The following is a 22,063-nucleotide window of genomic DNA, read 5'->3' on the forward strand; positions in this document are numbered from 1 at the left end:
CCGGCTGGGAGTGCTCCCGGCGCGGCTCGGCTCGGCGCGGGGCTCCGGGGGTTCAAGCAGCAGCGAGCGGGCAGGAGCCCGGGGAGGAGGGTGGAGGGAAGCCCCCACCGCTGCTCCCCAAAGGGTCTCGTGCATGTCTTCCCCCGTTTTTGCACGGCGGGGACGACCGGCTCGACCCTGCCAGGTAGGCTTGGCTCGGACGGGGCTGCAGCTCTGCTGGGATCGAGCCCTTCCCTGGAAGTCGCCGTTTCGACCGAGCTCAGCAGGCTGGAGCGGGGGCTCCGCGGCTCTGCGACTTGGCCCACGCACGGCAGAGCTTTCCCCCTACACTGTGCAGCCTACCCCTGCCCCGCCTCAGGACAGTCCCCGTTGCTGACAAGGCATAAGACAAGGTTAGAGGCCAGTCCAAAGCGCTCTGCTCCTGCGAGCATTTCTTGTGCGGATTACCCCACTTCCCTCCGCAACGCGCCTTGGAAGAGCCCGACTGGAGGCGGGAGGCTCTGCAGGGGTGTCCGCGGGCATGGGTTAAACCATCGCTCAACAGGCCAAGTTCCTAAGTGAGAAAAAGAGAGGACCAGTTTTTCTGCTGGTGTAAAGTAGAGCAGAGGTATTGGTTCCAGGGGAATTTTGCCCTTTTCCACCATCATCAGAGACTTGGACTCAGTAATGATAACAGAGGGAGGGAGCAATGCAGAAGCATAGTTGCAAAAGAAGGGTTGTTTTCAGCTTGGCTTGGAAAGGACGTAGCTTAGGCCCTGCTTGGGGAAACTGCAGTCCCTGAATCTATTGAGAGGAGGAACTGCTGTGCAGTTAGTTGGTTGTTGGCTCAACAAGATCAAAAATGTGTTTATCAGATTAGAAACCCAGATGACTTTCACTTAGTAAAACTCACCTATGTATATGTATATATGTAGGTATGTATGTAGGTAGGTTGGTCGGTTTGTGGAACCTAAGGGGTTTGTTTTAATTTTAATTTTAATCCATGGTGACTTTTTCAGATTCAGGCCAGGTTTTTTGGGGAGAGGTTGTTAACAAAACAACATTATATAGAGTCTGGCCTTTAACATTGTGTTGTGGATGCAAACTACTGCATTGCTGAAAAGCTGACATCTCACAGCCATTTCAGCTCCTTCAAACCAGTAAGACACGGAGAAATTATCCTCTTGTCTTATCCTTTTTACTGTTGCATGACTTCATGTTATGTATAGTTATTGTTGCTTTATGAAGTCAGAACTAGGGGCAAAATAGGTATTTGGAATAATAGGTAATGATGCTTTGGAACTTGTGCCACAAGTTTGTGTATATACAAACACTGTACCATCTCAGAAATTGGCACCATGTTGTGAAAATCTTATTTAGGCTTTTAGTAGGCAGGGAGGAGAGGGATATATTCCATTAGTCTAAACATTTCTGTTTTCCATAAACTAGTGTAATGAAGTAAAATGAGTGCATGTAGCTGGATGTGTCTAGTAGATGAATATAGAATAGAACCCCTCTGGGTTCTAAATACTAAATAAAATGAGCTTGATGCTCCTTTTTCTGTTAACATAGGGAAAAGATCTTCATTGTTTATACAATCACTCATTTAACTGTTTGGAGGCAACAGCTAGAAATATTTTCAGAGAGGAAAATTATAGCTGTTCAGAATGATAAAACTATAACAAACCTATCTCCAAACGAATACAGTTGAAAAACAGCAAAAAAAAAATCTGCTTTACAGGGCAGCATGGAAAGTTTTAGGAAATTTAACTCCATACTTGAGACAGAAACAGCATAATCAACTCTTTGAATGTAACTGTGTGGAAGATTTAATTGCTAAAAATTTTAGCAGTGGTTAAAGTATTACAACTTCACTAAATGGGAAGCTTCCTGGGGAAGGCAAATTTACAGCCTATGTGAACAGAAACCAAAAGAAGTATTAACTTCAAATGATACAGCTGGAATGGGAGTAGAATGAACATTTGGAAAGAGGTGAATAGAAAAGCATAAAAATGTGGTATGGGGTGGGGGGGGGAGGTTAGAGAAGCACATCCTGAAATGAATACTTTGCAAATTAATACTAACAAAGAAATTAGCATAATTTTATCCTTAAAATAGCTTATCCATTAAGTTCACTACCATAGAATGTCCCATTTAAAATGTGCCTTCTAAAGGAGTGATCCTCAGTGCTGAATATCTCAGGAGCCACATGAGCAGTCTGTAGTAACCAAAGAGCCACAACAGCATATACCCCCTCAGTGACTAGTGACAATACACGCTGGTTCAAAAGAAAAAAAGTACCATACAATGGGTGGCAAATTTCCAACATAGTGGCCTGGCTTTATGGCTTTATGAATGTACTTTATCCAAAGTAATGAATGCAGTTGAGAGAGAAAAAAGTTGATAGCATTTTATTGCAAAGAGAAACTGAACCTTTGGCTAAGAAGAGGGGTGGCTGTGTGTTATCCAGAGTGTCTTTCCTTATTTCTTGTGCATGGGTCTATTGCTCATGGTGAAGCTCTGTCATGCAAGGTGCAAAGTTCTCTTGTGTGATCCAATCTGTGCTTAATTTGTAGGCATGAGAAGGTGCAGCTTTAGGGCAATACAAACCCTGCAGTCTCATGTAGCTTCAAACTACCAGTGGCTCTCATTGCTCTATAGCATGTTTTGGTGCAGTTGCTTGGTTAAAGTGTAGGGGCTGGACACTGAACTTTTTTCACCGGGTCTCCAGAAGCTAACCCCCACCACTGGGCATGAGCACAGGGCTGGATTAACCCAGATACCAGCTGTGCCATATTGTATGGCCTCCAGCCCAAAGGGGCCCTGAAAATTTGACACTTCTGTTGCTTGGGGGTGCACACAGATGTCATATTTGTTCCGGGACAAAGTGCAATCATGCAGATGTCCACACCCATTGTTCCAAGATAAATCCTAAACAAGTTTCCAGGATAAGAGGTACAAACATTTTTTTCCCAGGATATTGCAAAACATGTCTGTACAGTTGTACCAGGATTGCATCAGTGAATCAATGGCAGAAAAGCGGCACTGTATTCAGCTGCTCGTTAAGCCCTGAGATGAAGGGTGATGTGTATACATGCCAATCCCAGGATATTTTTGTTCTGGGACAAGCACAGTTTATCCTGGGATAAATGCAACATCTGCTCTTAGCCTGTGAAGCAGCCAGGGAGTCCTAGAAAAGAACCTCCCCTCTAGTGTCGCAAACCCAGGGAAGGAAAATAATGCTGCTGCCATGAGTATCACAGAAGAGTGGGTGGGAAAAGGCCGGCAAAGTATGATTTCACATACTTGACCCAACTGTTGCTTAATGTGCCCCTGCCTGTGGGTGCCCCACCACGGACCTGAGCCTGCGACTGGCTCTGTGCAATTGTGCAGAACATGAGAAGAGGATGTAAAAGGCCCCTGCAGAGGGAGCAGCCAGAGTATAGCTGGGCACTGCATGCCTGTGCAGGGCTAGAGATCTGCTTAATTACTTTACTTCAAAGAAGGGAGAGAGGGGAAAAAAGAAAGACAAAGCCCACCCCTTCCATCCCATCATGCTAGTGCAATACCTACAACCCAGGAGAACTACTGGAATCCTGCTGTATCACAGCCCCCACACATATCACATGCATAGAACATGGCCTTTCTATCTATTCACAATCACCAATAAGATGGTAGCTCTTTGAGGTCCTGGGACCTTTTTTGAACTATGTTTAATTACTTAGAATACATTTGCAGTGTTATAGCAGCCAGTATCTCCAGACAAAGATCAGAGTCCCCCAGGGCAAGGAACCATACATGTATATAACAAAATGAAAGTCTACACTCTAAAAATCTAGGTAAGATTACATCATACATGCCTGCATTTCTTAAAAAAGAACGGAAATTAAACACCAAAAGTACATTAAGACCATGTTAAATTTGCACAGGGACATATGCAACAGTCAGGAAAATGGTAAGGTAAGGATACCTGGACAACCTTTACTCTGCTTTAAAGTCCTGCTATGACAAAGTACCCATTGATTTTATGGTGTGTTATGATTAAATTAAACAATTTCCTGATCCTATATAATTATCAAATCACGTCATCTAATATCTCATTTTTCTACCATCTTAGGTAGATATGTGCATCCTGAATGGTATTTTTTACTCTGCGTATAGACAGAACCTGCCATAAAAATCATACGTAGGAAAATACATAGTAAACTATATTGAAAATCATAGTGCATAGGGTAGTAGCAAAAATATTCTGGTAGATGGATTTAAGTAAATTACAACATGACCTCTTGTAGTGGCTGCATCACCGTAAGTGGTGCTTTATTAACATGTATTACGTAAAAAAGTATCTTATTGCTTAATATAATTAAATATTTAGCAGTTAAAATGTTATCCCACAATAGCTGGGTGAATTATTTTGGGCTCGATGTCAAAATTGTTATATATTGTAGAGGTAAATTCTAACCCATATTCCAAAGGAAAGTTAAAAAAAAAAAAGGGTTTTGGAGGGTTTGGGGTTTTTTTAGCAATTTTGGCTATTCTTAAAAGTTAGCCTTCTCCAGGTTCTAGCAGAAGTATTTTCTGTCTTCTTGATCCAAATGAGAAGAGCAATGTATGGGCTCTGCTGGAATTATAAAAAAAAGAGTATTTCTCATAAAAACCCAGGCTTGTTGGAGTCAGAGACAAATAGAAATCGGACAACTCTTAAATGGGGACAAGTAAATAATCCAGGCAAAACCTAGTGCTATTGAAGTCAATGGCAAAGCTCTCAGTGGCCCCACTGAGGCCAGGATTGAATTCCTGAGATTTCCATCGTTGACAATGTCAGTATATGTCCTTCCCCATGGTCAAAGAGACAGAAACAAAACAGACTTAGATTGGGGCAAAAAATTGTGCCAGCTGATTCTTTTATTTTGACCTTGAGTTTCCTTGTTTTAATTCCAGCTTAACCACTAACCCCTCATCTTCTGTTGGACTGGGGCTTGAGTGTCTCTGAAGAGCTGATCACTGGTACAAATCCAACCTATGTCCATTAAGAGATAATTAGGGTCTGCAATAAATGAGAGGTGTGTAATATTCCATTGTCACCCTTTGTCTGCTGTATCCCCAAAAGGGCTCATGACTCACCAGCATCTGAACTCCTCAGAGGTTCATTCACAGCAAGGCCAAGGCAGGTTGGCAGGGTGGGAAGGAGAATGTCATTGCTGCTACATGTGACAAACATTTCTGTAGGTTTTGTCAATTTGGCATCTTTCCTGGATGCTAAATCCACTCTGAAATTTAGGTCAGAACTGTTAGCGCATATCAAATAAAATATGCAACCCATACATGCAGCTGAAACAAAGTAAACAACCAGACATGACCCCCATATCCAAACACTTTCCATCGGGTAAAGTATACAAAACGATTTGTACACATTTCATTTTTTTGTCTAATGAAGATGGGATCTTCACCTTCAGTGTTATGTTCCTGTCCTTTGGCTGCTTGATTTCCTAGAAGCCTTCTGGTGGTTGTTGTTGAGCACCGCCATCAGCAACCAGGACTCTGAGAGGCGCTGTACAAATGCAGAACAACAAAGATGGTCCCTGACCCAGAGAATTTTTAATCTGAGCATAAGACAAAACCAACAAGAGGTGGAGATAGACAGGGGAACAAAGGGAAACAATAAAACAATGATGGCTAATTTGATAGGTGGTGTTCTCAACACCCTGGCTGCCTTCGTTCATCAATTTACTTTTCTACCTGGCATTTGACAGGATCCACAATAGCATAACATTTCATTAGATCTTTTTCGTTGAATACTTTTGTCAAAATTATTAATATTCAATAGAAAGAGGGAAAACACCTTTTGCTTCTGAATCTCAGGACTAATTAGAAGTGGCTATCTCCAAACATAAAAGCCCGTGGTCCTGAATCACTTAAGCACTTGCTAAACTTTAAAGGTGTGAGTGGTCTTATTGACTTAAATAAAATATTCACATACTTATAAAGTTAAAGATGTGCTTAAGTGATGCACTGGACTGAAGCCTATATAAATGGGCCAATACATTTTACCCCATGTGTGATGCATTTCATATCAAAACTGCCAAAAGCATTTTGGGATTGTAATGATGGCTTGTGGTTGTGGCTCGGCAAAACCATAAGAAGGCAAGAATGTGTCTTTCTGTTGTGCTTATTTGCCAAGAGGAAAAAATATTGAGCATGGCGCTTACACTCATTTTTGTGACAATGCTGCGAGTAAGAAATGTTTATTAAAAAAGAAGGAAAACCCATGAATTGTAAAAACTGTGCTGCAGTCCCCAAATTGTCAAGGTAACTGATGTGGAATTATTATTCATAAACAGTCTCCCCCCCACCCCCATCCCCAATTTACTGAAACTGCAATTATTGGCTCAATCACTTAGCATTAAATATCAGACCACACAGTGTTCTTGCAGCCTGATTTTCAAACGTAGGCACGGAGCAAGATTTGTGTGCTCCTGGCTTATGCAAGCAAACGCCAGATGTGTGTGTTAAAAGCGGGTCATCACATGGTCAGGTTAGGAGCTGAACTGCCCTGGTTTGCTCACTAATACTTGATTTGCTTGTGCCTATCTGGTGCTTGTGCATGCCTCGCTTTGAAAACCCTGCCCCATACTAAATTAAGTTTCTAGTTAAAAGTAACTCATGTTAGGCTTTAAACCATATCCTGTAAAACATAATGTACTGTAGCACCCTTTTTTCAGCTATAGCTTTTAATTTAGCAGTATTTTTAAGAGCATTGTGTAGTTGAACTCTGCGCTGCTCCCAGGTACCTAAAAACTAACTGGAGTATTTAGTCTAAATGTATCTTCTTTTTACATTGGAGAGGTTTAATGCCTGAGACATGGTGATAGGATTAATTTTTGGAGGGAGATTAAAAAAAACCCAATCCCCTGTACATTCCCTTGTCTAGTCCAAGCAGTCCTCACCGCCCTTAACCCCACAACCTCTGACTGCTGTACCTCTCTGTCCACTTCAAGATATACTGTGTGAAACTAGTGTCTAGTTCTGCCAAAATGACTGGGCATTAGCCCCACTAAAGTAAAAGGGAGTTTGCACAATAGTAATCACCATTTCTATCTGAAGGTGGTTGTGCAGTGGGAGCCCTTGATTAGTAGTTTTTCAGGGCAGGGATATGGCACTTATGTACCCAACTCCTATTTAGGTATGTAATTTCCTATTTTCTTGTATAAAGTATCTAGCAACTTTTGGTCATTATGAATAACAACAGTAAAGGTGTTCTCAGTTAATAAAGGCTGGATTCTGCTCTGGGTTATACTGTTATCACTCTGGAATAATTGCACTGCTGTTATTGGTGTCATTCCAGATTTGTGTAAATAGAAGTCACAGCAGAATTTGTCCTGATTAAAGTCTGTAACAGTTACTAGTCTCCTTCTTTTCAAACTTTGTGTACTTTCACGAGGCTTTAAATTTCCCTGAAAAGAACATTACTCTAAAAAAAGTAATAACAGAATGTATTATATATTACAAATATTGAACACTTATTGAAAAGGTTTATACTATTTTACACACACACACACACACACACGTGCACACATGCAGAGTAGATATGTTATAGTATATTTAGTGTCCTACCTCTCTAGAAGAGAAACTGCCAATAGACAGGTTAACACTGGAAGGATGGAAGGAGACAACAGGATGTTGCAATGCCAAAGACATGCCATACTCAAATACTAAATGGAAAGTCTAACTTTCAATAATTACAGAGAGTGCACTACAACTCAAAAACAATCCAAAATTTTCTTACTTTCCTTATTCTATTCATGCATGCTGATCTGTAAAACAGTACATGCCTAAGGTGGATTTCGCTCTTTCCTATTGTGGTGAGTAATGGACCAAAATGATCACTTTTTAATTTCCATGTTTAACCTTGGGCCATTGATTTTTCTTTTTATCCAGTCTTGACTTAGAGAAGAGTTGCTCTACAGATGTTCCCAGTTTATTATTAATCTAGCCCATTTTGGAGAACTGTGGATGGGTCTGTTCTTAATACAGCACAAAGTAAACACTTCTAAACACTCCTTTTCTTTTCCTTTTCCTTTTAAAAATGTTGAAAAAAAAAACAATAAAAGAATAATAAAATATAATAATTACATCCAGTGTACACAAGATGCCTCCAAATGAATTGAGAAGAAACATGGAAAGGCAATACACATGCATTCTTAGTGAAAGTAACAACACCTAGGTTTTTTCATGCTATCTCAGAAAAATGTGGCTTCAAATACAAGTTTTTCACACCTGCAGTAAATAAGGTGATTGGTAAATCACAAATTTGGAACCTAATGATATCAACTAAGGTAAATGATTAGTCCCATCCCACTTGAAAATTGATCAGCTTCTTCTATTTATCATTACACTGATATATTCCCTTTTGAGCTAATTAGCCCACTCATCCCTATGCAATGTATTTAGCCCAAGTGAAGACTGACAGTTCTGTAAGGTTCTGTTCTTTTCAGTATAAAGGATTAGAGTTAAAATGTATTTGTCTTAAAATTTTGTGTTATGGCAGCCACATGATCGTAGATGAAAATCACTGTACTTCAAAGCATATCTAGTTTAGAATTAAATTGCTTATATTTTAAAGCGTCCTCTTTCTAATACTAAATTAATAACAATATTCCATAAGTAAAACTCCGCTACTCCCAAAACACATGTGAAGCAAAGGTTCTTTCCTCTTCCAAGTATCTGTGGCTTCCACATTTACCATTTCAGTTGGTGTTTTTTAGAAAACGATCTTCAATGAACTGAATTAATTCCAGTTGTAAATTTGAGACAGAAGTTGTAGTATTAATATACTAATCCCTCAAGTAATATCCATAATTACATTCCTTCCCCATGCCAGTCTCTGTTTGCCCATGACTCCATTATATCTTAAGCAAAGACCTTGGCAGTAGGTCATGACACCACATTCAAACAGAGGCACAGTTTGAAGCATCTGTAGGCTTCAAAATAAAGTACAATATGTAAGCCCATAAAACAAAAGAGAAGTTTGGACTAGTAAGCATGAAAGTTTGGGCTATACCAAACATGTGCCATACCCCATCCTCTGAAGTAAGCACTTGGCAATCTTGTGGCTGAAGCAAGGCTTATCATTTATTACAGTATTTATCATGTTTCATTACCATGTTCATTATCCATTACACCATTATGGTAAAGATTAATAATAATAGCTATTAGCATTTCTATTACAGTGAGGGTAATGGGTTACATTGTGCTATGTATTTTACAGCAAAAAAATATGACAGCTCCTGCCTCAAAGTGTTTACACTCTTAAGTCCCAGATCCTGCAAAGACTTAAGCATATATTTCATGTCATGTGAGCAATTAATTGCATTCAAAGAGACTACGTACCATGTGGGAAGTTAAGCATGTATGTTAGTCTTTTCAGCATTGGGGTCTAATAATGGAAAAAATGCAATGGGAGGATACAATCCACAACAGTGGAGTGAACATCACAGTGATGGAATAATTTATAAAAGCTAACTCTGGTGCTGGTATTTATGAAACCCACTGGGCACATCTATGCATCTTCCTAATTCTCCAGTTCGTGGCAACACTGTATTTATGGAAGATAGGGTGAGTGGCAGGCACAGCCTTCTTTTAGGAAGATGTCTCACTTACCCAAGCTACTTTGGGTCATACAACCTGTTGTACAAGCTTTACGGGTTTGTTGCTATGCTGGTGTATTCTGCATTAATGAGATTTAGAAAAACCTTATTCTATCGTATATATAACTATTGGTGGAAGAGGCGGTATCTGCTTGTAATGATGCCCTCATTTGGGTCATTTTTAAGGATTAAACTTGAGACCACTAGATCTCAAAGTGTGAGCCCCACCTGTTTGAGCTAGCCAACCAGATTTGGCTAGCTCAAAGGAGGCTGCAATGGAGGCTATAATGGACTCACAAGAGTCCATTGGAGGCTGTAATGGACTCACAGGTCTCTTACAGGCTCCATCCACTCGAGACTGGATGCCTATGAGTGTGCAGGAGTCTGCTGACTACTTGTATCTAGCCGGACACCTTCTGTCCACGGAGGCACCTTGAATCCTTTTGAAGGCTCATTTCTTAAACAGTGAATGTGGCATACCATTGTTTTACTTAGGCCTCCACCCTGCGTGCCAGCAATCCTGTTTCAGCCCAGGCTCTGCTGATCTCAACTGCATCCAGTCATATGTGTAAAATTAAGCACATGTATAAGTCATTGCAAAATTGGGGCCTTTACTTTTTTATGCCCTCACAATGCCTTCTGCGTCCCATTCCACCAGAAGTGGCTGGTTTTCTGTCCCTATGGAATACAAATGGTCTCCTGGATGGCAATAATCATTTAAGCCACTCTATCATTGTCTGTTCTTCTATAAACCATACTTGAATTGTTAATAAATGCTATTGGAGCGGTTTTATGTAGAGGCAATGCCCTTGATTCATGCACTGATTTTGACACGGTCGCAACTCAGAAGACATTATTTCTGGTTTGCACCAGTCAATGAAAGGAGTTAGAAATGAGGCCAGATCTTTTGATGGTGATAACGGTGTAGGCTCACAGAAGTCAGGATGGTTATGATTTACAATCCCATTCCTTTGGAAATGGAAATAAATACAGATGATACTATTACCCTTCTACTATCCGAGCCTTTATCAGAGGTGGGTGACTGAAGATATGAGTTCCTAGCACCTCAGATCTGTTGATGCTTGTCTAAGAAAGCCAAATGCAAAATCGACATCAAAATTTGGAACATGAACCACAACAGGGCACAAGCAGGGCTCCAAAGGAGCTTTAGTTCTTTCAACATGTTATGTTAAGCCACATACGGAACAATTTCGGGGCTTCTGCCTCATTGTTTCTACATATCGTGCAGGGCAGTGTACTGCTGTCTAGCAAATAATTGCACATGATGTAATTACTCTGGGGATTATATTGTTGTTATTAAAAAACCTTCCACCCCTGGCAACTTCCATGTAAAAACTACATTAAAAGAACTTCAAGGCAGAAAAGTGAAGTTTGGAAATGACAAATGTAAAGTTGCCTTATGATCCAGTCTCTGATTACGTGATCACATATGTATGTTGAATAGTGAATGAAGCAGAGTTGGGTAGTCCAAGTGAATGAGTTATGGCAGAGCCCTGTCTGACTCACTACAGAGGTCGGATGATATGCAGTATCTGAGACATGTGGCCATATACCAAACAATGAGCATAAAAATAAATATTGAACAGCTGTTTCATTTGCTGAACCCAATCCATCTTTTACACTGAGCAAGGCTGAGTTCTTGTAGGAAAAAATAGCATATGATCATCTTTGCTATATATGCACACATACACACCACACAGATATATCAATATTCGGTACTTGGTATGGCTGGGATATATTCTGGAATCCAGACAGTTATAAGAATAAAAGACATTTTTAGAGTTTATTGCATTTCTGGCAACATGTGTTGGCTCAGAGAAATAGTAAGGGAAGTGAATTAAATACTACTAAGAATATATATATATATTTATAGCACTTTTCATATGAGGTTCTCCAAACACATTACATAAAATTAAACAAAACAACCTTCTGAACTAGGTAAAGACACTGTTTTACTCTTTACCTGTTTTATTCTGATTTTTTACTTGTTTTATTCTGATTAGTGAGATGAAGCACAGAGAACTTAAATGACTTATCAAAGGTGTCAAAGCCAGGATTAGAACAACTGAGTTTTCAGACCACCTTCGATATACTAGTTACCCTCCCTTCTGGGAAACCTTCTTTAGTTCATGTTGGTTTTCATGTTCTCTTAATCAAAAAAGCAGCAAAATTGTGAAGTATATAGTTAACTTTAAGCATATGGCTTCTGGCTTAAGTCTCTGAGAAGCATGTGAGAGTGAAATATATGAAGTTTTCAAAGGCAAAGTATATTCTTCTAACAGCGCAAGACAGCTAATCAACTGTACCTGGAATTACCTGAGTAATAAAGGATATTCAATTAAATCTCCAGTGTTAGTGGATGTTAACATGCAGTCTTCCAAGGAGCACAATAGATTTAAATAATCTTTACCAGTTTCTGACAATCTGATATTTCTTTTAAATATCATGCAAGTCACCTTTTGTTGAGCCCGTGACACAAGACTAGCTGTTGAGATCTTGTATTTTAAGTGGAATATTATTTATCCTATTGGTAATAGCAGTTGTACCTTATAACAGGGAATATCTTTCCAGGTAAAGTTATGTCTTTAGGAAACCCATTCTATTAAAATAAGAATTAAATATACTGTTGCCTCTTCTGACCTGAGCAGTTAGCCTGTATTTGATGGTTTTTTGGATTTCCCTTTGGAGCAAAAATGGATGGAGTTAGGTATTTCTTAGGTACAATCGTGGTTATATATGGAGAAGTCCACAGTGTCCTGTCTCCTTGCACATAGTAGGAATAAACAACAGGCAGCACATTCCTGGTTCCAAGTCCAGTCCTGCTTCCGGCCAGCTCTCTGCTCCAAAGAACTTCCCCCTCTCAGCTTTCTGCCAAAACTCGTATCTTCAGTGCTTCTCTGCTTTTTTCTGGCTTTCTGCTTCTCACACACATACTAACACAAACGCATACCTTCACTCCACATATCACCAGTGCATATTCACTGTCCATATGTCACTAACACATACCAACACTTCCCAACCCTTGCATTTTCTATCATTTCCCAGAGGAAGCCCTGAATGAATCCGTTTCTGCTCCAAGCATTTGGAAGGTTATACTCAAAGTCTTGCAGAATAAATGTTTAATATTGACTCCTATCCTCTTAAAAAATCTGAGTGAGAATAAGACAACATTACAGACTGAGGCAAGTTTATTATTACAAATACCTTATTAAATCTGAATTGCAAAGGCATTCCAATTAGCTCATGGTTAGGAATCTTTTATGTTTGACTTGCATTTAGACTGATTACTGGAATAAGGCAGACCCTGTATAAGTAATTGGCACAAAATAAAAGCATTCAAGCTGCAGAAACCCTCCTACAGGCTGGGTTCTTTCAAAAAATATAAATAAAAGCTTCCTATCTCTTCAAGCTCATGAGCTTTCTCTCTCTGCCCCTAATAATAAAACAACCCATTGATCTCTGGTAGGCCTACTGGTATCACCGTTGCTTTTCTACCTATCTCTTTCTTCTCAACAGCAGCAGGGGGCCTGCTTCCTTTTCACTCCTCATCCTTGGATTCTCCACTCCCACTGCTGCAAGCCTCTCTAGTGATTTATTTATGATGCTTAGTTGTGGATTGTCTCACACCTAGATTTTATGCTGGCTTCACATGCACTCCCTGTCTCTCTCTGTCATGACTTTCTCCCTCCAACAGTCACATTTATCTCTCCAGTAGTCACATGAGTGACTGGGAACTGTTCAGTTTATTGGCCTACTGGTATAGATTTTTTTTAATACCTCCATACGTTTGACACAAAGGCAAAGGACAACTCTTCGCAGCAGGGTCTTGCTTGTTGGGGTTTATTCTAGGATTATGCAAGTGTCCTTCACAGACCCCTACACTACGCTTCCTTTGGCTGAAAGTCTATCTGAAGTGGAGCTCAGCATTGCAAGATGATCCACAAGGGCCCCTTAAAATCACTCAGTGGGTGCTGACAGATGTGCTGACAGATGTGCAGCTCCCCAGTCTGACTCATACTGTTTCACAGAAAATGACATGAGCTAGACTAACCCTCCGGACCAAAGAGGCATTCACTGTTGGATCCAGAGGGTGGAGAAGAGAGCTCCACTTCCCCTAGCTCTACCCCCACTCCCCCCAGCTCCTTTGCTGTCTCAGGATGGATGGGGGAAAAGGCAGGGGAGTGAGGTCCATTTTGGGGTTTGCTCAGCCTGCAAAGGAGTTGGGGGGCTGGGTGGATTGGAGCCCCTTACCTTTAGAGGGTATCAATCCACCCACCCTACCCTCCAGCACAGGCTGGGCAAGCCCCAGATGAAACTCCCTTCCTGCCCCCACCACCCACCTGCATCTTGAAGACAGCACTGGGGATGGGGATGGGCTGCTTCAGCCCAGCTCTGCTCCCAGCACACACCAACACAAGTTAATGAAGATGCTCCACCTTATAGGGTTCATTTGTTGCATGATTGGGCACTTTTTAAAGTGCTCTGCATCTGTGCACTTCTGCCAGCTCACAGCTGTAGAGCAGTTTCAGTGGCCAATCACATGACAAAATGTCACTTCTGTTAGCAGCCATAGGGAGTGGAGCTTCCAGCAAGGAAGCATCACTATGGCAGTCTGGGGTTGTGCCACTACTTGGATCACCGGCGAAGGCAGCAGTGTCACCAAACCCGGTTTTCTTCCAAGGGTAAGTCCTTGTTAGAGAACTGCTATCCTCCTGAACATGGATAAATTGATCCCCAAAGGACATGCAATGACCTCTGAATATGGGTGTCACTGACAGTTACATGTGAGTTGTTGGTATTTTGATGAATCCAAGATACTTGAGGGTGACCAGGATGTCTCAGTCCAGCCAGTGCAGGATCTCCACCTCACCTGTTTTAGGGCTTTGTATGCAAGAAAAGATTAATTCAAGTCTGCCATATGTCTGAAGAAAGCAAGTCTTCGAATGCTTTGGTATCCTCAAGGCCTGTAATATGACAGACGTATGCATTATATACAAAACCATGTAATTTTACACCAGCAAAAGATGTTAGAAAGCTCTGAAAAATGTCTCTAGTCTCTGTAAGTCACGCTGGTAATGTCTGCATCTTGAAACCGTAAAATAGCACAGGTAGGGCACAGGTCTAGTAGTTCCCTCAGCAGGATGACTGCTAACTTGGATGTTCTGCATGAGTTATCTAGTTGCCAGCTGCTAAGGCTTGTCCCTAGTCTGAGAGAGACAGAGATCAAGTGATACATCTTGTCTCAAAGCAGGCAGGTGCAGATTCCAGATGTTCTGCAGGAGAGCTACATCACTCCACAGCCAAGGTCTGTGATGGCATACTGCTGATAACTATTGTGACAGTTCCTTCCTGCTATAACCCTGTAACCACATGAAGATCTCATATTAAGGTCAGCAGGATATTCTGGATACCATTACTATCCATAAGGCAGTTCTTCTGTGTAATCAAAGACATTTAAAATTGATGGAAGGGAAACTGAATTCACAATGCATCTCTGCCAGTAGCCACAAGCACCCATGGTTATCAACCAGCACTAAGGCTGGATTATCCTGGTTAGTGTATATTAGACCTTAGTGGGCATATCTACACATGCCGGGGACTGTGCATTTGGTACTGCAAAGTCATTTGGTACTTGCTGAAGCAAGTACCAAATGATTGTGCAGTACCCGCTGGGGTACTCTGCAGTCTGGGCAGCACACAGTTACTTTTAGATGCTAAGTTGCCATAGCAATGAGCTACAGTGACATAGCTCATCAGTCACTATGGCAATGTAATATCAGCATCAGTTTGTGCCTGCCAATGCGATGAGCTATATCACTGTTGCTCATCACTGTGGTGATGTTGTATCTTGTGTAGATGTACCCACTAACTGAATTATGACAAGGAAAGTATAAACGGTTCATTACGGGACATGTTAACCTTCAAGATAGGGCAAAATCCAGCTACTGGAAGGCTCCGTTATCCTCTTTAGCATAGGGAAGGGAAGTATAGCCAGAAGGGACTTGTCTTAGGAGGCTAACTGTGTGTCATCCCAGCAACAGGACACGGGGAACTAGCTGCCTGAATAAAAGACAGCCTAAGAGCTAGGGCTGGAAGATTAGAGGTGTAACTCATAATTTTGGTTCCCTGGGCAGAGGAAGGAAGGGATGCTGAGCTATTACATCCTTACACAGGCTGCTTCCGGGCAACAGTGACAGACTGCTGCTGTCTTGGTGCAAGCTCCAAGGATACAGGGCTGGGGTGTATCAGTTGGGATGCACTGGTGCACTTGTACCCGCTTTGATTCCTGCTCCTCCCAAAGTTCAGAACCAACTACCTGGCAGTGGCAGCGCTAGTCAGGCAGTGCTGAAGGAGTCAATTGACTTCATGTCTCATTATAATCTACCTGATGGCTTCTAAACTCTTCATTCCACAGGTGTTAATGGCCCTCTCTTTTTCAATGGGCTTGATGTTCTGCTCATTAAGATAATCTTTGTTCTGCAGCTGCTCTTGGTGATGCAACTCCTATCTCACCGCCCTACAGATTATTTTGCACTCCTTCCAATGCAGTTATATTTGTTTTTGCTTCAATTTTAAACTGAATAATGCATCCCTGGGCCCCTAGTGTATAAGTATAGCTTCTAATTTATTTTTAAATGGAGAAAAACGTGCTGTTTCATATGCGATGATGTATCTCACCATCTGCACCTCCTGTTTCAAAAATCTAGATCCACACATGTACCATCCATACCTCACAGGCAGGAGGAGGACATTGTGAAAAGGTTAAACTGGGACACTAATGCTTTTATACCTCTGGACTTGACTGCCCTACAAACTGAACTGTTAGGTTTCACTGTTTTGGGGGGTACAGCAAGTGTGCTTGATGTGCTTGCACTTTTTATTGTTGGCACCCTTAGAGAAGGAATCCTCTCTGCTACTGGCAATGGTCTGGATGGAGCCTTAGGCTTAATATCCCTATGGTACTTGTCCCCAGACTCAAACTATGCTGTGCAGGAAACAGGTCTACCATAGCACTCAGAGCAACAACTTCTTGTGCCTGTCTCCCAACATGTATTTGTACAAAACTTAATACATGGGGCCTCAGTCTTGGTTGGTCCCAATAGATAATAAAGCAGAACGTTTTACTAAGCAACACAGACTCTGTTTCAGGTCAGTGTTCTTGGTGGGTGTTTTCAAAGATGCAAACGGTGAAGATGCCAACTCAGGAAAGGGTTTTTTAGCATGTGTGTAAGTCCATTCCTATTCTACAAAGCACATGGGCACTTGATCAGCCTTACAGTTAAGCACGTATTTAATTGCTTTGCTGAATAAAGATGCTTTCCTGAACTGGGCCTAACAGTGTTATATAGCAACAGGATATAACCAGAGCTGCGTGTTAGTAAAGTCTTTATTGTGTGAATGAGAGAGATTCCCATGGACTGCTGTCTATTTTAAATTAACTTTGATTTTTATGGGACTCTTTGCACTAGAAACCATTGCAGAACTGTTAATACTAAGCTGATAGTAATTTAAGCATCTATGTATTGTTGGAAGTATTTATCCTGGCTATGTACTGGTAACTGTTTTATATATGCATTTACTTTTCACATTAAAATAACCAAGAATTCACTTTTGCCTCAATTTGAACCATTATGATTAGGTAAATGTAGATATGTTCCTCCAGTAGTAAAGATGAGAAATCGTCAGGCATTCCAAACAAGTTGTAAACTAGGGCAAACAGTTTTGAACTAACTTCATTTAAATGTTCAAAAGCAATGTCAGGGCAAATTAAAAGCTCTGGGGGCAAACCCTGGCTCTATTGAAGTCTATGAGAGTTTTGCTGTTAAACAGAGGCAGAATGTCGTCCTCCTTTATGGCTCTGTTTCTCATACCAGGAGAGAATATTTTCTGAGGGTCAGAGCAGCAGGCTAAAATGGCAAGTTGTAGGTTATACTCCCTGTCCTGCTAAATCTTTATTTGCAATAAACAGTCAAACAAAACACCTCCCGCCCTAAGCTTCTGCAGACTACAGCCAACTAACGCACAAAAGAGTCAGATTCTGCTATTTGCTGCAGATAGCACTACCTGGGCATCAGCGTAACCAAAAAGGTGTTCAACATCTACAGTAAAATCACCAGAATTTGCTTCCTTTGCTTTTCACTGATTTTATACCAAAGGGGCCTGCTGGCAGGATCTCTTAGTTCAGGTAGATGCCAGGCCAGGTGACTCCCCTGGCATAGGGGCAGTGACACACACTAAATTTGTTCTGATTCCTTTAATTAGATGACAGTACTACAACGTGCCAGATCTCTTATCTAACCCAGGTGCCTTGTTCTTCAAAGTTTTTTGAGATAATACAGGAAAATAAATTACATAATACAAAGCATTATTATGATTACATGCATACATGTAAAACTTTGATTAATATCTAGGGGAATAAGGTGCCCAAGCCTGAGCCATTCATCAAGTACAGCTAGTAAATAGAAGGAAAAAAGTTCTGGAGTCAGTGAATCAGAAGCAGCAAGTCAAGTCAACCTGGCAAAGGGAAGAAGATTAAGGCTTAAATTTTCAAAGCTGCTTAGGGGATTTAGCCACACCATTCCTATTGAAATTAAAGCAAGTCATGTCACTAATGTTTTAAAAACCTCTTCTTTACAGGGCTGTAGACAAAATGATTCCAGTTTCCATTCCTCTTTTTGCCTGTTTCTCCTCTGAATTCCCACTGCCTGTACTCCCAATCCTCTGCCCCCTGTGGTAAGTGCAGCATTTTGCACCCGCTGATTTCAAACTTTATTTTGTAATTTATAAAAGGTAAAATGTTGCAACTTAAATCAGGGTGAATGTCTTTTGACAAACATGAACCGTCTGTGAACATGTTCCAGGTTGTAGCAACAGGGCTGAAGGAGGTAACTGGCTTGCAGCTACAAACAACATTAGGTACACTTCACTCTATAAGGTTAACCAGAAAGGAAATTACGCAGAGCAAATTTTCCTTGGTTAAAGCTTTCCAAATTGTATTTACATTTAATTAAAAAGTTGACACATTAGCCATTTTTTCTATGCTTTTTTTTGCAGATTCTGCCCTAGTTCAGCATTTCACTATCAGATGTTTAACGATAATCTTTTTATAAATAATAAGGTATTTATACAGGTTTGCCTTTAACCCTGGGGCTTGCTTTATAAGCTTAATAAGTTCCCAAACATATTATTAAGAGCTGCTGACAAAAAATGAACACTGAACCAAAGTGCATTTTGATATTAGATTGACTATTCCTCAGGAACCATAGGACTGCATGTTAAGAAACCAATGAGTAGTCACCATGTAAAATTGACTTTATCTGTTTCAAAACTGGAACAATTTCTTATCTAATGTGTGTGATACACATTAGATAATGTGTATTACGATTCCACCCTGATTATACTGCACCAATCACGGTGGAATCTACACACTAGAAAAATATCAAAAGCACAGAGTTATTTTTTTAAGTGACTAGATTTTGGATGTGTCAAACTGAGATTTCCTATAATGAAGTTGATTTCTGGAGTTAGGTACTCAACCTTTCCCAACATCAGGCACCTTTAAGATGCCTCCAGTTAAGCAGACAGCTATTTAGTTTCTGTTAGTAAAAATGATGGATTCTTTGCTTTTTAATTGTGGGACAGGTTACACAAAATGAGCTGTACATTTATTCCTGAAGCTGATGAGATTCTTGTTTGAATCACTAGAACCACTTTAGATAATTTGTTCCAATGTGGTTAGAAAGTTTTTCCTGATATCCAGTCTCTCTAGTACTACATTCTAGTCATTCATCCATCAGCTATCAAGAAAGATGTGTCTCCTATGTACCCAACTATCAGCCCCGGTGTTTGAGGATCTTCATATTCTGTAGAGCGTGGCTGCTGTGAGAAGTGATGGTTTTCCAAAAGAGCCAATCTCTTTGACAGCTTGGACTAATTCCCAGGAAGAGCTTTGGAGGTTAGGATCAACCCCTGTTCAGTGGTGAAAATTGGACATGGGGGTGATATGCTCTCCTCTGAGCCTTGCATTACTAAGCAGTAATGCTTAGTTCATTCTCAACCAAATGAAGGGTTTTCAAGGTCAGTGTTTTGCAAAGAAATATATATATATAAATTGTGGAGGCTGTGAATGCTTTGCTCACAGTAACTAACTGGAAACAGAGAGGCTGGGGTTGCTGGGTCAGGTGTAGGTGAAAGAGAGAGTTATTAGCAGCTATAGTTGTTTAGGTATCCAGCAAGAGGAATGGTCCCCAAGACCGCCACACCCACAATTAGTGGTGGATGATGTTTTGGTGGTGGTTAGTCTTTGATGTGCTTTCTTTCCCCCCATAAAGCATCGTTTCCATCTAAACCCAGCCTAAGCCTCAGCCAGCTGCCTGCTCCCAAGTGATGATCATTCTCAGTTGCTGTGAGGAATTATCAGCTCACTTATTAAAGCACTAATTAATAACTTATTACATTTTCACAATAGAAGCATGTACACAAAGGGCCACTGAGTTGCGCATTACAGCAGCAGAATATAATCGACAGTGAAACAACAACAAGATATATTCATGTGGTGCCCAGACATGCCCATGTATTGTGAGTGAAGCTTCTAAGTGATGAGTATACGTGTTGGATATTTGACTGGGGTATCTTAAAACAGAAGAAAAAAGAAAGTAAGTGGAGTGGAGGATAGAAGGTGTTTGGTTTTTTTAAAGGATAGATTGTTGATTTCTAATTCCTTATACCACAGGGTAATGTGGAAATTCAGATATCAAGAGCCTCCTATGGAGATACAGTACCATAGGATACGGGTCTGATAAGAGAAATCTCTTCAAATTGTAGAAGGATGCAGTGTACATAATGTTGTTTCACCTGTCAGCATCACCGAGCAACTTGTGTGGGCATAGATGACATGTAGGGGGAGCGCAAAGCGGTATGTGCCCCCCCCCCCCCCCCCCCGCCTAGATTTCTGTGGCAGCAGTGGGGCATAGGGCTGCAGCTCAGTGGGAGCTAGGGGGCAGCAATGGTGAAGGCAGCTGGAGTTGCACCCCCCCACTGCAAAAACTTGCACGTTGTCTATGTGTGTGGGTACTAGTGACATAATTTAACAAGTGTGATGGAATAATCCTGAATATGCCCACCCAAAAGAAAACAGTTTCTTATAGTGTCATTTTTAACTCACTAACTGAAGCTGTTGTGGAAAGAGAGTTAACTAAAGAAAGAGGGCATGAGAACTAAATAGATGAGAATTTCAAGGCTGCCCCAATATCCATCTGAAGAGAAATGATAAGAAAAATGATTTAGTGAAAAAAAATCCACGTTTTGTGGGAAATGAAAGTCAGATTCAAAATTTCTAAGAATTCTGCCCAGCTCTAGATGGGAAGCCTGGGTTCCAGTGGTGGCCAGCAAAGTTAGAGGGCAAGTTATCCTGACGAGTGGCGACCTAACTCGCACAAGTCATGACAAACCCAGACACACATGGACACACATGGATCAGGACTGACTTTCAAAGGACCTAATGGTCCTATATGGTGGATCTAATTTGCAGTCAGCGCACCGCACATGCACAAAATGAGTTTCCACCAACAAGGATACTCAGGACCCAACATACTCTGACTTCTAAAAGATACAGAACAGCTTCCCCCTAGTATTCCTTGGCTTTCTACCATTTCTCCAGGAGTCTGGGCATTGCACAATCTCAGTGCTTCACTTCTGACACCCTGGAATGATTTTATGTTCTCTCTTTTTAATGATCCACATCCCCATCTAATCGCCTTTTCTATTAGGCTGTTATAAAGTCAGAGCTTCTTCCATCTACACCTCAAATGGAAGGGAGGGGCTTTATCCCACAACATCACTGGTTTTTAGGGGCCTAAAATCAGTCTGCCTCTGAGGAAAAAGCATATTCTGGAGATGAAAAGTAGGGACCTGGGTGATGGGAAAGTAGGACTTCTCCCATCAACAGCTCTCTCCCATACCTGTACAACTAGGTTGATATTAGTAACAAGTGATTATATGAGAAGCATTCACACATTGTGAGGAAGACCTAGATGTTCAAAGGTATTGTGTCACTAAATTGCTATTGATTTCTATGAGTTAGGTTCCTAAATACTTGTGACGGTCTGGGTTGATCCACTTTGGCCTGAGCAGGGGTGGCCAGCCTCCAGGCTCTGCAGATGTGTATGCTCCGTGGGCTCAAAGCAGTCCGGAGAGAGGGCTCGGCTGTCAGCGTAGTTGGTCAGTGTAAAGATTTAGCTGCACCACTAACACGAAGAAAAAAGGTGCTGCCCAGCCATATTCCTCCGACTGAAACTGAAAACGCATCCTTAACAACTACACTTCTCAGGGATCATGAGGAAAAATAAGCAATCAGAATAATGGATTTGCCAGCAGGCTGATCCAAAGCTCCCTGAAGTCAATAAAAAGACTCCTGC

General features: G+C 41.1%; 1 long non-coding RNA gene across 2 annotated transcripts in view; it reads left to right on the top strand.

The window, feature by feature from the left end:
* The window catches only part of LOC112549763, a 103,469-nt gene that overhangs the window by 5,501 nt on the left and 75,905 nt on the right, over positions 1-22,063 (top strand). For both annotated transcript variants that reach the window (XR_003093275.1, XR_003093274.1), the window contains exon 2: positions 4,921-5,042. This is a non-coding gene — a long non-coding RNA (uncharacterized LOC112549763). The remainder of the gene's footprint in view (positions 1-4,920; positions 5,043-22,063) is intronic.

Source organism: Alligator sinensis, unplaced genomic scaffold (genome assembly GCF_000455745.1).
Source record: "Alligator sinensis unplaced genomic scaffold, ASM45574v1 scaffold527_1, whole genome shotgun sequence".
Taxonomy (NCBI): Eukaryota; Metazoa; Chordata; order Crocodylia; family Alligatoridae; genus Alligator; species Alligator sinensis.